This window comes from Pieris napi, chromosome 20, assembly GCF_905475465.1.
Source record: "Pieris napi chromosome 20, ilPieNapi1.2, whole genome shotgun sequence".
Lineage (NCBI taxonomy): Eukaryota > Metazoa > Arthropoda > Insecta > Lepidoptera > Pieridae > Pieris > Pieris napi.
In genome coordinates this window covers 8,080,127-8,097,901 of record NC_062253.1, presented here as the reverse complement: position 1 = coordinate 8,097,901, position 17,775 = coordinate 8,080,127, and the positions used below count along the sequence as shown (strand labels likewise).

The 17,775-nt window shown below is 33.6% G+C and overlaps 1 protein-coding gene across 6 annotated transcripts in view; it reads left to right on the top strand.

Moving 5' to 3' along the window:
* The first annotated feature begins 10,966 nt into the window (after window positions 1-10,966).
* LOC125059497 (myocyte-specific enhancer factor 2) overlaps window positions 10,967-17,775 on the top strand; it is a 62,196-nt gene continuing 55,387 nt past the window's right edge. For 2 of the 6 annotated variants that reach the window (XM_047663930.1, XM_047663928.1), the window contains exon 1: window positions 10,967-11,170. The gene's annotated coding sequence lies outside the window, so the exon portion shown is untranslated. The remainder of the gene's footprint in view (window positions 11,171-17,775) is intronic. The other 4 variants (XM_047663929.1, XM_047663927.1, XM_047663931.1 and 1 more) reach the window with 2 other exon arrangements.

Here is a 17,775-nt window from a genome sequence, read left to right as displayed (position 1 = left end):
TCGATAACGATTTTTTACGTAGAGTTTTATCAATTAGTCCAATTTTTAAATAATAAGTATATACGTTTATGCAACTTGCAAGAATTTTCGTTGATGTTGTAGTTGGTGATTTATGACTGATGTAGATCCGAGGCCATTGTTTAATATTTGATAAAAAATAATTTTGGACATTTTATGAATAGACATATATGTTTAATCCCATGTTTTCTTTACGGGAATACATGACTTAATGTAATACTAATTCAATAAATAATAAATAATCTTTAGACCCATAATTAGGTCATTGAACTTTTAGGATATCTTCGAAGAAAAACATTGTTCAAAATACCATTTGTGTCAATATGATAATTTTAGTGAATTTTGAACCTTACTGCTGGTGCGTAAGAGTTCAGTTTTTGCTATGGTCCCATTTTTTCAGTGGTTCCCTTAGAGGGGGTGAGGCGTATAGGTCCTGGGGGAGGGGACACGTGTGCCACATGTGTCGCGATGCGCCTTCATGAGAATTTCTGATTCATTGGTCTTTGTCAATGGTAATATTAATAATTTTTATTTCGTACTTAAGAATTAATCATACACAGCGAAATACTGTTTCAATAATTAAAAGCTTCAAGACAAAAACACATAATGTATGTATACGTTTGATTATTGTATATTTTGATAATATACTGTGATGTCAATTTTATGTTTTAATTCATGTGACATAACGCAATGTTAATGTCACGAAAAAATTGATTTAATTGACCGACATTCATTGGAAGAATTACCTGAACTTATTGCTTACATAATTAATTGTGAGTCCATGTCGATCTGACACCAATATTATACTCACACATTACTGTCAGGTCTTCGAAGCGGTTTTTATGAATCCGTGAGTGGTATATATATTAAATTAGTATGTTCTCCGGCAAAAAAGTTAGTCGAAATGAGCCGGTCACATTGCCCGCGTCTGTGACGACAAATGGGTCAAGAAGACCCTTACTTGGAATGACCCAATAGAAAGTAAAAAGACAGGACGCCCACCAGAAACCTGGGAAGATGGGATAAAAGGGAAAGATTGAAGTGGAAGAATTTGAAAGTGGCCTTCAATTCGTCGGAAGTCGTGTACTAATGTTAAACATGGACTTGTAATTCTGATTAAGTAGTACTCAAATACACGCTATTTTTATTGAAGTTATACTTCTTTAGGCGCGTTATGAAAAATTTATGAGAGTGAAATTTTACGATGCGCTCGCACCGTGACACAAAATTAACAGAATGAAGTTGCCCACGGAAGTTGCTACGGCATTGGACATAATTTAAAAACAACATTCGAATAATAATATAATTTATTTAATGTAAGAGAATAATAATAAATATTTATTTATTTAATTTTTCAAATGTAAACTGAACTTTATTGACTATAATGACTCCTTTTCCAGTCTTTGATTATTTAATTGTAAATAATTATATGCATGCAATCAAAAACTATTTTTAATAATGCCAAAGAAGTATAACTTCTTACGAGCGTACACGCACCCTATTTTTATTTTATTTTATTATGTTCTCCAGCTCCAGCCCTGCGATTCTGTAACTCACTTTTCGAACTCACACAGCGGTTTTCGCATCGGCGCGGCGGTCGCTCTCAAATCAGTCGTGAAGCAGTCGTTTTATGATTTGGCATTCTGATAAACCATAAACTACAAGCCTTTTACCTTTTGTCATTCTAATCGCAGGGCAGCTCTCTTGGTTTGTCAGGATCCAACAGAATGGTCAATTATCTTATATGGCAGGAAACGTGAATTTACTGTTAGGACGCGCCTCTTGGATAAAATGCCTAAATGGGCCAGAAGATCTCTTTACAGAGACTTGAGCGGATTAAAACACTTTTTTAAAGACGGCCTTTGTACTTACGTAATACTGAATTACTCAAGACTAATTTAATGAACGCCTTTCTCTTTGAAATAGTAGCAATAAAAGGTCTACTATAAAGACAATTCAAAGGTTTAAGAGAAGTGATTTCGCGATAACTATCATATAAGGTGACCTTCAAAACTCAATCGCCTTCGACAAACGTAAATTAAATTTTATCTTAATTTTGTATCTCCCGGATAGTACTGCCATGTGGTTCACCACGTGGGTCTAACGCAAAAAAACATGTACCACATTGCCTAAGTTAAAATAAACCTTATGGACAAGCCGGACAGTTTATATTTGTATGTAAGGTGTATGGTGTTAGGACCAATGGAAAGATCGGTCACCTTGTGGGAGACTCCTATGCAAGACGCGAAAGTTTGAGTGCGCAACACATTGCACTAAGATTTTCAAAATGAATAAATATTTAGTAAATTTTATCTATTTTGTCAATGTTTTGTTAAAGCCATAGTGCTAAATTACGTTTGGCTAAACAAATGTTTTTGGAATAAAATAATAACCACATATTTGAAGTCGATTCAATTCCATTCCAGTGTTTAAGGTAATTAAAACAAATTCAATTGTACTTTGAAATAAATATACATACATCTCTATCTGTTATATTATGATTACGGTGTGATCAAAAGAGTCAGATAATGTTTATAGACTAATTATTCTTATGGGCTGTCGTATAACATTTTGTACTGTTAACAATCATTGTGGGTTATTCAAGACAACTATAAACGCCAGTTAAATACATTGAGCTCTTTTCGGCAGTGACAGGTGTTGACACGACTGCTTTTAAGTACCTACTTGTTATTCATTAAACATAAATCATTCGAAAAATGTACAAATATTTGTGATTACATAAACACAAGAACGAAAAGTAGAAGAAGGAGGTTCATCTGATGTTAAGTGGACATGGACGTTCGCACTGCCAGAGGTCTCGCAAGTGCGTTGCCGGCCTTTTAATAAATAGTACGCTCTTATCTCGAAGGATCCTAAGTCGAATTGGTTCGGAAATCGGCCAAAGTGCTTTTAGAGCGCGCATTAGGCGAGCTAAATAATCGACATAGGTACATGCAACATTAAGTAGATCGACGCATTTGTTATGATAGGTTATATTAAAACAAATTTTAAAAAGGCAAAAAATTCTTAGATGTCGCCGTCAGCTGAAGTCCATAGCTAGTCGCACGCCGCGCGCCGTTTCGTGCTTTCCACTTTACACCTAGGAATGTAAAGTCACAAAATCATATGATGCAACTACGTATGGTTTTTACATTAAGATTAAGTGAGTTAACCCAATTTAGTCAAACGTGAACCTATTGAATTTATACAAAGATACAGGTATAGTTGAGATTTATTGAAATATTCATACGAAACTTCTGAACATCTAAAAAGTAAACAGTAAAAAGTAATTCTTTTGATCCTACCGAACTAGCATGCCAATGCGCGGCTTTGCCGTTCTTTACCGATGTCTAGTGTGAATGAATTTACAAGGGTGTTAAATTTATTGACTCATTTTACCTCAATTTGTTTCTGTGGAAAAATGGGTTTCTTACTTACTATGATACTATGTACTTTTATGTTAATATATATGCGTTTTGGCACCGATATCCTTTACATCGATAAAAATGCCATAACGTATAAAAAGTTGTAGAGCAATTAAACGTCAAAACAGTTTAAAATCAGGGTCCGTACCAATGAGGCCGTTTCTCCACTGCTCCGGTCCGTCAAACGTTAATTACCGATCCGATTTAGAAACGTACGTACGTACTTCTCCACTACTCCGGCATCCGGTTTTTAACGATCATATAACTTGCTAGATTGGAACGCGGTGTTTTATCGGTCCAAGTATATCCAAATATTAAAGAGATTATAAATTATTATTCACAGGTTTATTTATAGTTTGTTTAATTTTAAAGAATCTGGATAACCTGGACCAAAACAAATTATGTTGCTATTTATTTATATTTTTATACCATAGTATTAGTGAACTATTTATTAAGTAGATTATAATATTTAGATAGACAATATAAAAAAGGCAGGGCAATAAAATATTCAGAATTTAGAACGTTTTATTGATAAAATAAAGTATATGGGTTTTAGTTAATATAGGTGTTGCATGATAAATATACAAGTATTGATTATTGTCGGATCGGATATAGTGGAGAAGCGCAATCCGGCCTTCCGATATTTTTCTCATGACTCATTCCGGTATCCGACGCCGGACCAGAGCAGTGGAGAAAGGGCCGAACTCTTATCGCGTGGATCTTATATGAAACTTTTTAATGTAACGTATTCTTGGCGTATAAAATAAATGCACCGTTATCTCGTGTAGCGATCTTTCCCGATCAGCCTTACTAGGCTAACATTCAGGTTTTCGATTGCTCATTTGTCTCTATCACTTGGAGCTTTTAATTTAATTTTTGATACATTAAGTAAATGAAACTTAAATTGATAAATTTTAATCGGTAAAAGAGTTTTATAACTTGCGTTTTAAGTCGCCTATTGTGTCGCCGAGAAAAGGTCGGATTTTGTTATCGATTATGACCGGGGCGGACAATTTTATGAAGGCTTTTATATATTATATATTTAATACACAGTAATTTTCTACTAAGTTGCATAGTTAAATTTCACCTTATAATCAAAATCAAACTGGAGATAAATGAAAACATACTTGTTGGTTTTTAAAAAAAATTGTGGCGCTACAACCTCTAGCCAAGCCTAGCTTTTAGGTCTGGGCCTCAGATTTTTGTGTCTGTTTCATGATCATTTGTCAATCCTCCTGTGCCTGACACACGCCGTCCATTTTTTGGGGGTGTTCATGATGACGCTTTCTTCGCCGTTCGAGCTAATGTTAAAAGCGCACAGTAATTTTCTACTAAGTTGCATAGTTAAATTTCACCTTATAATCAAAATCAAACTGGAGATAAATGAAAACATACTTGTTGGTCTTAAAAAAAATTGTGGCGCTACAACCTCTAGCCAAGCCTAGCTTTTAGGTCTGGGCCTCAGATTTTTGTGTCTGTTTCATGATCATTTGTCAATCCTCCTGTGCCTGACACACGCCGTCCATTTTTTGGGGGTGTTCATGATGACGCTTTCTTCGCCGTTCGAGCTAATGTTAAAAGCGCACATAGAAAGTCCATTGGTGCACAACCGGAGATCGAACCTACGACCAGGTTGAGATCAGGATTGAGAGTCAAACGCTAAAACAACTAGGCTAACACAGTTACAGGTCTTAGTACATTTTTTTTTAATTTCTTTATTTTACAAAAAAATATAATACAATCATAATAAGTTACATTAGAAAACCGCTGTGGTTTGTATTAATGTAACCTTATAAAATTCCTAAGACATATAAAATTCACAATTAAAGTGTGTCTTTTCTTCTTGTTCTTTCTTCATACTTTTTCGTATCTTACCTAGCCTATGCTCCAGAAAGTTAATTAAACCGTAAAAATACAGCTCAATAAATCAAAAACTAAATCTCCACCCTATCCAAAGTACTTTTGAAGTGCATTAAACTCCTGGGCGAATACGTGCGCACGCGCCGTCAAGGGGAAACGTCCCGAAATAGACCAACCTCATACCAATCGTTCTTGCGGGGCCTGTACCATGAGCTAAAGCAGGGTTGATTCAATAGTGACTGTTAATCACTGTACATTAAAGTACATTTTTCTATGCACCAAAATGTATCAGTAATACGCTTAGTAACCCCCCCAGATTATAGTCTTCAGAGTGGAAAACGTGACATTAAGTGACTTCGATTTTAATTATATAACAGTAATACAAGGACTGAAGTGGATTACACAAAAATTATCTACACTTGCAGTAGCTAATCTCTCGAACCCTCTATTAGACTACGATTCGTAGAAATAACGAATGTTTGAGAGACCTCTAACATAAGTCACTATAGGATGTAGGAAATTGAAATTACGTCAATGTAATGTAATGTTTTTTATGTACCTAAAATACCAATTTATTTTCAACTTACCAAATATTCTACTGCGTTGATGTGTTAGTTATTAGGGTAACATTCTTGTTAGTATTTAGACATTAAAAAACTATTTATTGACTTATAAAATTATTAAAGTCCACTAAGCAAGCTGTTTCGATTTGATTGATATGACTAATAAAGTCTAATAAATTCGCGTTAATATAATAACTATTTAAATTCAAAATAAAATTAATACTTTTAAAAGTTAAATCTTGCAAAAATGTAAGATACTGATGTAAAAACAGAGTCATTTTATTTGTTTATAGCTTCACCTGTTTATGTGAAATTAATATTATATTTACAACCCTTGGAATGGGAATGATCAAGAGAAGACGGCGCCCTGGATAGAAGCAGGAATGGAGAAAGAAAGCCATGGATAGAGAAATTTAGAACCCTTACTTGGTTGTCAAGTTTTAATTTTTAAACCGCGTGTTTTACCTATGAAATAAACACTTAAAAACAGAAAGTCCTGTCCTTCAAAATTACGAGACATTAAAATAAAGGTCGGTTTCGAAATTCGTAAAATTCGACCCTGCGATTTTCGTTTCCTTATTATTTCTAAAAAATGAAAGTTGAACGATCGAGGTAAACATCAAGGCACATCGAATGGAAAATCAGACGTCCTTTGAAATAGAGGCACGTTTTTTAAGCTTTTTTTAGCTTGATTGAATGAACCTCAATTAGGTACAGTTTTTTCACGATTTTCACATTATCAATGCACACAGTTTTATGAAATAGAACGCTCCTAGTTAACCTGGCAACGCACTTACTAAAATAGGTGTCCATGGACGGAAGACCCATTTAAGGCGTGTTTTTTTTTAATAAAAAAAATGTGTGCGTGTACTAGGTGTACACACGTAAGAAGTGAAACTTCTTTATGACCTTATTTTTCGAAAAATGATCTATTACAGAAGAACCTCGATAAGATAAAGTCCAAGGGAAACACAAAATATTTTATGTTATAGAGGTTTTACGTTATCAAGGTTCTATGTTAGGTAAATGTTAATATAGAGGTTTGTACATGTTTCTATGTACCCTTGCTCCCATTTTTACTTGAATGCATCAGAAGGATGGGTTCAATAAAATACTGAAAATTAAATATGTTATCATATTTATTCACTTTACTTACTTTACATAAAAATAAAACAACAACTAAAGGTTTAGTCTACTTAAAAAAATCTGTGATTTTCTTTTGTTATAAAAAATTCACTGTTTCTAAATCGATTTGATTTTCAATGACAAATAGAGAGGAGTAAAATAAACACAATAAAGTAAAGCGATGTTTCCAGGACAACGATCAAAAACTTATGATGCAAGTAAGTCGTTGTCACAAAGCTAATCGCCGCAAAGCTTTAAAGAATTTAGATTAAGCAAACAATAGGTAATGTATTGTTTACGTTAACAATACATTAGTAAACACGTGCAAGCAATAAATACCGAAACCATTTGTTTTGCCACTCTTTCAAAATGACTCATTCACAAACAATTTTATGTTATAGAGGTTGTGGAAACATTTCTTTTAGTTACTGAGGGCCTATACAGAGATTATTTATTTAAGTTATAGAGGTTGCGTATTTTAAGTTATAGAGGTTTTGGGCTCTGATGGGAAGGGAACATAGTATTTTTTGAAGTAACAGAGGTTTTTATGTTACCGAGGTTTAAGTTATCGAGGTTCTACTGTATATGCAACTTTACAGAAATTGGTTAAATAAAGTTAAATTTGATAAAGTTTAACAAAAGGCTTTTATTATCATAGACATGAATACAAATACAATTATTTCATTTTAACTTATTACTGTACCTACTACTATGTAGTACTAAGATTATTACAGAATTTCATTAATTGTAATAGAATTATTAGTATTACTATCATTGTTATCGTTATTATATATTTTTGTTACTAATGGCTTCGAATCTCTTCGGATCAACCATGGTAGGGACAAGAAAAAGATGGCGCGTAACCGAAAAATGTGACAAATGTGTGTAAAATTTTTTCCAACGCCGATAAAGAAGTTTGACTTCAAAAAGCAACATGGCGCGTAACCTGCTACAAAATTTCTCCCATACGTCGATAAAGAAGTTTCACTTCAAAAGATGGCGCGTAACGGAAAAATGTGACGCGTAACGAAAAAATGTTACACTAAATTTTTTTCCAACACCGATAAAGAAGTTTCACTTCAAAAAATAAAGTAAAATTTCGCATCGAATTATTTTCGAATCTATGTGGAATCAGTGGCTCTGTAGTCGACTACTTTTTGGTCAGGCTTTAAAATATAAAGACCCATTAAAATTAAGTAAAATAAAATAAACAATAGATGCACTCAGCATTGTCTATGTTCAGAAATTATTTCTTGATTGTGTTGTCTATGTTGCTATGCTAGTACAAATTAATCATTTATTGTTTAAAATTTAAATTTGTAACAATTAAATTACCAAAACTGGATACATAAGGTCGACATGGCTATAATTAAGTCTTAATGGTTCATCAAAAAAGGCCGGCAACGCACTTACGAGTACTTGGCAATTGCCTATTATGAAAACACCAGTTACTCAGTTGCGTTTTAACTGAATTAAATTTGTTATCATAACTATTTGTTTTGAATAAAGGATTGTAATTCTCTAGTTTTCTTTACATGTAAGATTCCTCATGATTTTCTTCACCATGTCTGCAAGTAAAAATAAACACAGAAACTAAATCTTTACATTAGCTGGAGTTAAAAAAGTGACTGAAGGACAAAACTAGGCTAGATAGAACAAATACAATAGTATTAAAATAATGTTATTTTCAGGCGTTACAATTACACACCGCATTACTAACATGACAAGTGAAAACGAGATTATTGTATGAACTTGTCATTCACCCACGCGATTTAAGAAACAAATTAAATATACACACAAGAAAAAATCCGTAGAATGTTAGCTTCCTCTTAATATAAAAATAAGTAATAACAAATCTTATACTTTCATAAGTGTTAGTTAATATTTAAATTCATTTGTAAGCGGTTTTTAACGGGTAGGTTAGTGACGTTTAGTTAATCAGAATGTTTCTTAAACTTTTAAAGCTCTCTAGCAAAAGCTTGCACACTGATATTATGTTGTTACTTAAGAAAAATCTTGTATGATGATTTAATGTGACAAGCACTTATAGGCAATCACAAGATGAAAAAGCAATACATCGATTCATAAACTATAAAAATCTTTATTATATTACTTTGAAATCAATTCACCTTTAGTAAATTGATTGTGTGGAAGCAACTATGGATATCCAGACCTAAGCTAAACGACTTTTTGTTCGATATTATTACACCTATATATACTTTAATAGCAAAAGTAAAAACTAATTAGTGTTCCTTTATAGCGCTGAATCCTGGACAATACGGACATCTGAAAGAAAAATAGAAGTATTTCCAAACCGATACGACTTAGGGCTTTTCAAGAAAAGGGCCTACCATTCTCTGAAAGGGCGGCAAAAGATCCGCGAGCCCCGATAGATATATTAGTTTCCTTACCATGTTTTCCTTCATCGTATTTGATGCACACAAGAAAGAATAATGTATTGGTGCGTTTAATCGAATGTACGACCAGTAATGCTAGCTTAATCCTAGGCTACTAGGCAAACTCTGCTCTTTTTCAATTTATTATTTCAATAATAAAATATGTTTAATATACTTTCGTACCATAAGAGTCTCTAACTAAAGAATCAAAGAATTTATGACAAAAAATACGAAACGCTAATTATAATAGGCACCAAATTTGGTCTCGTTTTAACGTTTTGTCTCCTAGATATATTTTTCCGTAAATCTATACATTTGTCTTGGTATTAACGTAGTCCAAACTATACAATTTGTCTTTCTATGTCTAAGACAGAGAGAAAGACAGTGGCCTCCGAAACTATGAAAAGAAACACAAGAAAAAAAAGGAAATTCACTTATATATATATGTGTATCAAATCGAATTGGTTTGACCGCATAGTTAAAATTACCACTAAATAATTTGTAATAAATAATAGGCCTGGTAGATAGTACCGGTGACCCCTGAGCTGGTGCTTTCCTCGCTCAACGAATAAGTATCGCAATACATCGAGGAAATGCTGCCAGCGTTAAAGGTACACTGCCAGTGACCAAACATTTTAATTTGTTTTAATTTTTTTTATTAATTTTAAATTATTTATATTATTACTTTATAGGTTTAAAAAATGTAAATACTGTATACTTGATTGTTATGATTACTAATAAAAATGAACACTAAATAATTTATAATAAACACAGGTGTTAAAACGTGTCACCTTAATTTATGTAAAACGAAGAATTTCAGCTTCAACTCCAACTTAAAATCGCGTTCGAAGGCAATCTTGAAAAAGTGATTGGACGCGTGTGAACTGCGAAAACCGTCTTTAATTTGTAAGCAATAGGGTTCTATTTAGTACAGATCGATGTGATTGTTATGAAATCCGACGTGGGTGTTTAATGGTTGGAAGTTGAGGCCTGGAGACAGCTGTTGCCCCCTCGGGCGTACTAAGGATTTTGTTTACAGCCTTCTAATCACGTCGACTATTAGGTGTCATATTTATTTGGTACTTCTGCAATACCAACACATAGAAAGACATTATATTGTTCAATGAAGACAGGAGTGAAGTCAGTGCAGTAAATAATGTCTCGTTGACACCATTCGATTCTCTTTCAACAGTGATTAATTGCACTGTTTATCTACGCCATAGGTATAATAACCTCGACTGGCAAATGCCCAATAAGTTGAATAGTGTCATAAAATATCTTCCTCTAAATCAACAAATAAATCCTAGTAATCACTTAATCGCATTTACGTTGAAAAAAAGGTATCATGCATATTTAATACGGGGAAATTTGTCGTCATTTTCTGCCCGCAAGCACACGCCCAAGCTGAAGAGAGCTTTGTAGGGCGGGCGACTTCCTCGACGCTGGCGCCTCTAGCGATTGTCGCGCGAACTACTTATCTCACGGCCATTGGCCGCAGGCTGTGACGTCACGCGCCCACCGACCAATAGCAGCGAACGGTCTCGCGGCCGGCCGCAGTTCTGTCTCCGTCGCGCCTTTGCTCGAGTTGTGTTTCGCTCTCAGCCCCTGCCCCCCACGCCCCGCGCTCGTCTCGCCCGCATTCTAGTCGTGGGTGTCGCGCTGTGCAGTCCTCGCGTGTGCCGCTCAACTTAGTGCGCCGTTTGTGAGTGCTTTAGTTTTCGCTCGAGTGACAGTGTGACGACGAAAACCAGTTGCCCATCGCGGAGGATGTTAACAGCTCACGGTGAGTGATAACTATAAAGTCGGCGGACTCTTATCTCCCAATAGGCGCCACGTGAACGCGCTCTATTTATAAAATGTAAACACTCCGCTAATTTGATTTGAGACGATATTGCAGTATTGGATGTAGTGCGGACAAGTCTCACAATCGTACGTAATAGACTGCGACGGTCAAGATTGCCGAGTTCCTGTAAGACGATCGTGTAGTTTAGCCGTGCTATTGTACGATATGTAATGAAATAATTTGTAGTATGCTGCTGCAGTCATTTGTTCCAACGATACAATAAAGTCGGCCGGTCGGGCTGGTTGTCGTCAGCACGATAACGTGACCTTGGAGCGCAGTGCCGCGAATACCGGCCGGCGCTGGAGGCACACTCTGAAAATAATCAAACAAGGGACAGCAATCGGAATACAGATAATTAATATTCATTGCAATTCTTAATTACTCCGATTAGTACTTTGACAAATAAAAATACTAATTAGAATTCAAATTTATTCTGACTGCACAGTTGACAAAATTATCTACTATAATACGGGAGCTGTTGGTCGCGCTTCAATTAAAGACTAACGACTGTATTTAAATGACTAATAATGTTCAATGAGTAATTGTAATGAACATACCCGTCATTGTTCCAGAATCCCAACATAATGCGAAATTTCTGTGAATTGAATACGCAAATCTTAGTAGAACAAAGCGTAGGTTCTGTTATTTTCCTTTTGATTGCATGTTTACGGCCGGCGATTGCACATACTCATTACTTATACGCTCCTAGGAGTGTAGGTTGTGGATTTATTATATGTCAGTCGTGTGTCCGGCTGGGTTACCTCGATATGGGCAGGTTCGAGCTCTCGGCCCTTGTCGTTCCACATACTTGTATCTCTCGTTGTATTTTTAATAATGGTCACTAGGTCTTTTGGACATAAGCACAATTAAAAAACATCGCACAAACACAAATTATCTCGGTAATGGGAAATTTATTCTAATATACGATAGTTTAAGACGTCCTCCAAGACTCGCTTGAAAACAAAAAACTGGCGGCAAAAACAAAACTTCGTAAAATTATGAAGATTAGGGATTCTCATTCGCACTTACTCACACACGTTTGAATGTAGCACTTGGCACATTAGCATCACCATCTTTGTCTGCGTACATAAGATAACGTAGGCGTGAGAGGGACGGGTATAATTCGCATCGCGCAAACCGGCCATGCGAGATGCTCAGTCGTATCATAAATATTAATCAGGCGCTGCTGGTGTCAACAGCCACCGCGTAACGTGATATTGCCTCGATCCGCTTCTTGCCTAGTACTCGCCGTGCGGGAGCCAGACAAGTCTATACTATCGAAGGACATGCCAATCAACAGACAAATAGCTACTGGTGCCAGTCCGATATTATAATAATGTATGCAATTATTTGTACAATTTAATATTTCAACAACGAATATAAACTGTTATAAAAATATATAAAATATTTACGTGGCTTTAATTTAAGAGTGAATTAAATTCAGAAGTTGTTAATTAAAAAAGTTAAAATCGAATAATTCAATTCACATTATTATTCATTGCAAATAATTGTACTGCAAATAATTAACCAAGTAGAAATTATGATAATAGTTATCGTATGCACATCCGTTTGTGCTTACGCATCCAGCCATGACCTGCCCTACAACTGCATTGGTTTATTATATTAATATATTACTTTTGCTATGTTTTTCTTTCTTCGATGTCGGAATCGGAATAAATTTGTAAATATGTTTTTGCAATAATTATCCTTCAAGCTGACTATTATTATTAAAAAAAACACTTAAATAAATTAAGTCTTATATAATTACAAAATAACTATTAGTTTAATCGCATATGGAGAGACAATGAGCAGATAGATTTTTTTTGTCTTAAGCGTTGATGTATTATAAAAAATTTCGTCCATTTGTATAATTTATTTGTAATACGCAATTTAACAGTTTTATATTAAAAATAATAATCTCAGTTTATTTTTAAGTAAAATAATAATACATACGTTGATAAAAACGTCTTATTTGAATCTTGTTCGAATGTTTCATAAAACTGAAAATTAAAAAACAATAGAACATAGATTTAAAAAAATATTGTCACATTTAAATTTCGAATTTATTTGTTCATTAACGGTCACATATTTTATTCTGTGGTTTTATTCTCTGCGATCACTTACAATTTACTTGTGTGGGTGTGTAGATTAATTAATGCACGTGTGTGCAACCCTCGAAGATGTTCGCGCTCAACTGTTTTCTTTTTTATCGACATTATTGTTCGGTTTATTGCCAGCCGTGTAGGTTCCATGTTGTATTTCAAGATTAATAATGAATTAATGAATTCTTTATTTAAAAATGGCTGGTTGTTCGAATATACGCATTATAAATTCACTTCTAAAGGGTTTCATCTATTATATTCACGTTAGATCTTATAATCAATACCAATAAAGTTTAGCTATTGTTAATACGATAATTTGCTACTACACAAAAAGTGCAGGAAAGGCATCTTTGTATTCACTTCAGATAAGGAAGCGTTAATGATTAGTGATACACGAGATACGACCTTACGTTACCGATATAGGGTACACTTTTATTTGAGCAGCTGTTAGGACTTGTTACTTATTTACATATAAGCCACTTGAAATAAGAGTCACGAGTTATTGCGTAACAGCGGGAGGTACTATATCACAGAGTTCACATCGATTGTCAAATTAATTTATACTAAGTAGTTTTAATCGTCACGCGCTTATATAGTTGAATCTAAGCGTAAAACGATAGCTCTGGGTTTTACTTAAGAAACAAGGTATAGAAGTCCTGATCAAATTTCGTGTTGAAATTCTATATCTTCAGGAAGTTCTGCGGCCCTGGTATATTTTGTCGTAGGAATTTGAAAAAAAAAACTTTCCGCTAATGCGTCAAATGATTTTTAAAACATCTGTTCTATTTAACTATTAATTTTCTATCTACACCGCGATTTTTTTTGTATAGATTCTCAGTTTTAAAACTTGTTAAAACGTGTTTTTTAACTTTTATCTTTTATAACGATGCCTTCACTGTACGAGCAAGTGCTAATTGCGTATGTAGATAAAAATCCATTGGTACAGTCGGGCTTTGAACTCACGACCTGAGAGTAAGCATATCCACACTTTTATCTTCCATATTGTTCGTTCTCATTATAATTCGTTCTTACGTCTAATTAATTTGCACGCATACACATACATATACATTATTCGTATGTACACGAATAATCTAACAAGTGTTATCAAAAATTAAATAATCAGTAAATGTAAATAAACATCTTAAATGTTTTTTAAATGCGTATAGAAAAAAAAACAATTATAACTATAAAATGGTACACTGCCACAGGAATCAAACTTTTTAAACTTGTTATTTTCTATTTTTTATTTTTTATTATTATCACTATGTAGGTTAAGAAAATTGTATATTCTGTATGTGTGTAAATAAATATTACAATATCTTTGTAAAAAGCTTTGGTCAGTGGTTATTCGAATGTAGAACCTTCTTAGTGGCTACATGTCGTTCGAAAACAAAAACATAGACAAAAGTTGATTTTGTTATGTGAAGAAATAAAGGGAGAAGAACAGCCATACAAGGCAAGCTACCATAGAGTATAGACAACCATTTCGTTAGTAGATTCGCCGGCAAAACAGTTTGATAGAAAAGACATTTATGCTTTCACAAGATGTAAAAAGGTCTGACAATGTGCTTCTATAATTCTGACGCACACTTATTGTGATAGATTGTAATTTCGAAATCTTCCGCACGTTGAGGCATGATGGATGAGGGCTTATCAGTATTGATAACCTTAGCGTCTTCGCAATGCACATATATCTTAGCATACACGCAAAAAAAATATTAAACTTAATGGATGTAAACGCGATATAATCGACATATGTACCTGCAAATAAAGTAAAAATTCAATGATAACATTCGTGAATTCGTAATATTTATTTAGCATGATAACGATAATGTGTTAAGTCGACACGTGTTTGATTACATAATTCGAAAGTGACGTCATGTCAAGTCGCTTCCGGAGCAATTTTTTGTGTGATATTTTCTGTGCGCAGCGCTAAATTTTGAATTTTTTTTGTTCATTGTAAAATGTATCTTATCACTATATAACTAAGACGTAATTTCAAAACGAAAAGTAATGAACACAATCTTTAACACTGCTTAAAAACATTATTTTACTTTTTAAATAATTAATGACTAGGTTTATTATAGTTGAGTTTTGAGAAGATCTGTGGAGCAATTGTTTTTTCTTGAGGTAAACTTTGTACGGGATGGCGCGGAGGAAATGACGTACGTACTAACATGGCTGTTTTAGAGATACCAAGTCGTAGAAATATATTGTTAGATATATGGATCTCATTGAAAAGAATAATTAATGTAATCATTTAAATGTTAAATCATTTAATATCAAATATCATAAATTATAAGTTTTACCAGGGTTGCAGAAAATTCTGAAGTTAACAGAATGCAACACAAATGTTGACAATATGATAACGCGACCCCGCATTGTCTTAACAAGCGTACCTTTCAAGGTGTTACGGTAATTACTTTCATTGTTTGACTACAGAGTCAATAGAGTTACAAATAACAATAAATTATAATAAATAGAGCAATTATATTTGTTTGAAGAGCGAAAATTCGCGAACTATGCGTATGCAATTAAAAAAAGTGCGCGCGTACAAAGTACACATGTCAGAAGTAAAACTTCTTTGGCAAACAAATTATTAAATCTAGTTCATATTTATATGATTTCCGAGACTTAGACGGAGGGAAAAAGGAAGATATGTTAGGAATTTATCTGCGGATGCTTATGTTCTCAGAATGTTTCCCTTATTGAGGGAGATTTTGCTTCACCTAGAAACAAAAGTTTATTAGTCAAGCTTTGACTCGCCCAACACTGCACGCATTTTAAAATCATTCTAATTATTTGTATTGAAAGCTCAGAATGTTAAAAAGTATTTGAAAATCAAAGGCTGCGATTGCACGATCTCTGGGAGTAGAGGCATGTATATGTCAGGCTAACACTGCTCATACTTTCAGTAAAAAAAACAGGTCGTAATTTACTTGGAAAGCCCGCTGTTGAAAATCAGATGTGTTGGATATGAATGAAACCTTTCGGCTCTTTTCGGTAGACTTCGGAATCGTTCGTGTATTACCAAGGTCGGCGGGTGTCCTCATTTCCACGGGGATCGATGGGTGCCTCACCCCAAAATTTTCAACTACTGCCACGCTTTTCGTGCATTTTCAATGTCAACAAAATCGTTTGGTCTATATTGCCGCCTTCCGTTACAGTTGGCTATTACGAAAGTCTGATTCTACGGCGTCGAACTTTTTTTGTTACGCTTGATTTGAGCTTAGTCATTTGATGTATGGTGTAAGAAGTTGATGCCTAAATTGTTATTTAAGTTTTTTGACAAGGGAATATTTCTAAATAAATGTGCATACAAAATTCGATTCAAAATAAATGAAATATATTATATAGTAGTCTAAATTAATGTATGTAAGCCTAATGTATGTAAGCCTAAGAAAATTAATTTTTCACAACAGACTTCAATTTTAATTGACGTATAAACTTTCCTGCGCCGTTTCCTTAATCGTTGTATAGAAAAACAACTGAATTGTGGTTGCCTAGCAACGGATAGACACGTCAATTGTCACGCCTTAATATTAATAATAGTCTGTAGGTAAGAGCCCTTAATATTTCTAGTGTGATGTTGATTAAAAAGGATTTTAGGTATTTAAAATTCTCAAAACTTCTTCAACTTTAACATTTAATTTTTTGAGCAGCGTCAAAAATATCAAAATTCATAGAGAAAAAGTTCGTCAGACATGTGTCTAATTTGTTCTTTACACAAGATATTATATAAAGAATTCCATTCACAGTCAGTTTGATACATTTTTGATAAGACACTCTGGGCAGACATTGATCACAAAAATGCATTTTGATACTAAAGCATTTAAATTTTTAATTACATCGTGTTATCAGTTCGGCTTATCTATTATTACATTACCTATGATAATAATACTGTAAAATTATAAGATTCTAATAATAGTTTTTTTTATAAATAAAATTATATCCAAATTACTTAGCAAATAAATTAAATTTTACTGAGTAATATATTTTTATTATGACATAAAGTAGCTAGAGAATAAGAAACATTAGGATAAGATTATAAGATAAAGATAATAAACCTGATAAACTGAAATCCTACGACCAAATGATACTTTTTTTATTAAAATTATAAATTTAGTATGTAATTTTAGATTTCTTAATTTTTAATATCAGTTTCTTTTAATTATGTAAAATATATTACGCAAAAATAAAAAGTACATATATGCTTAACATGCATGTTATTTTTGAAGTTCCAATATATATACATATATAGTAGGTAGTAGTGTAGTATAAAACAATTTTTTTTTAAAGTGTGAGGGGAGCAACTATAGATATCCAGGCTCCAGAAGATAAACCACTCGTTATATGGAAATTGTATTCGTTTTTACAACAAAATCCCAAGCGAAATTAGAGAATTTTCACTGAATAAATTTAAAACTCTCGTTAAACGTAAAT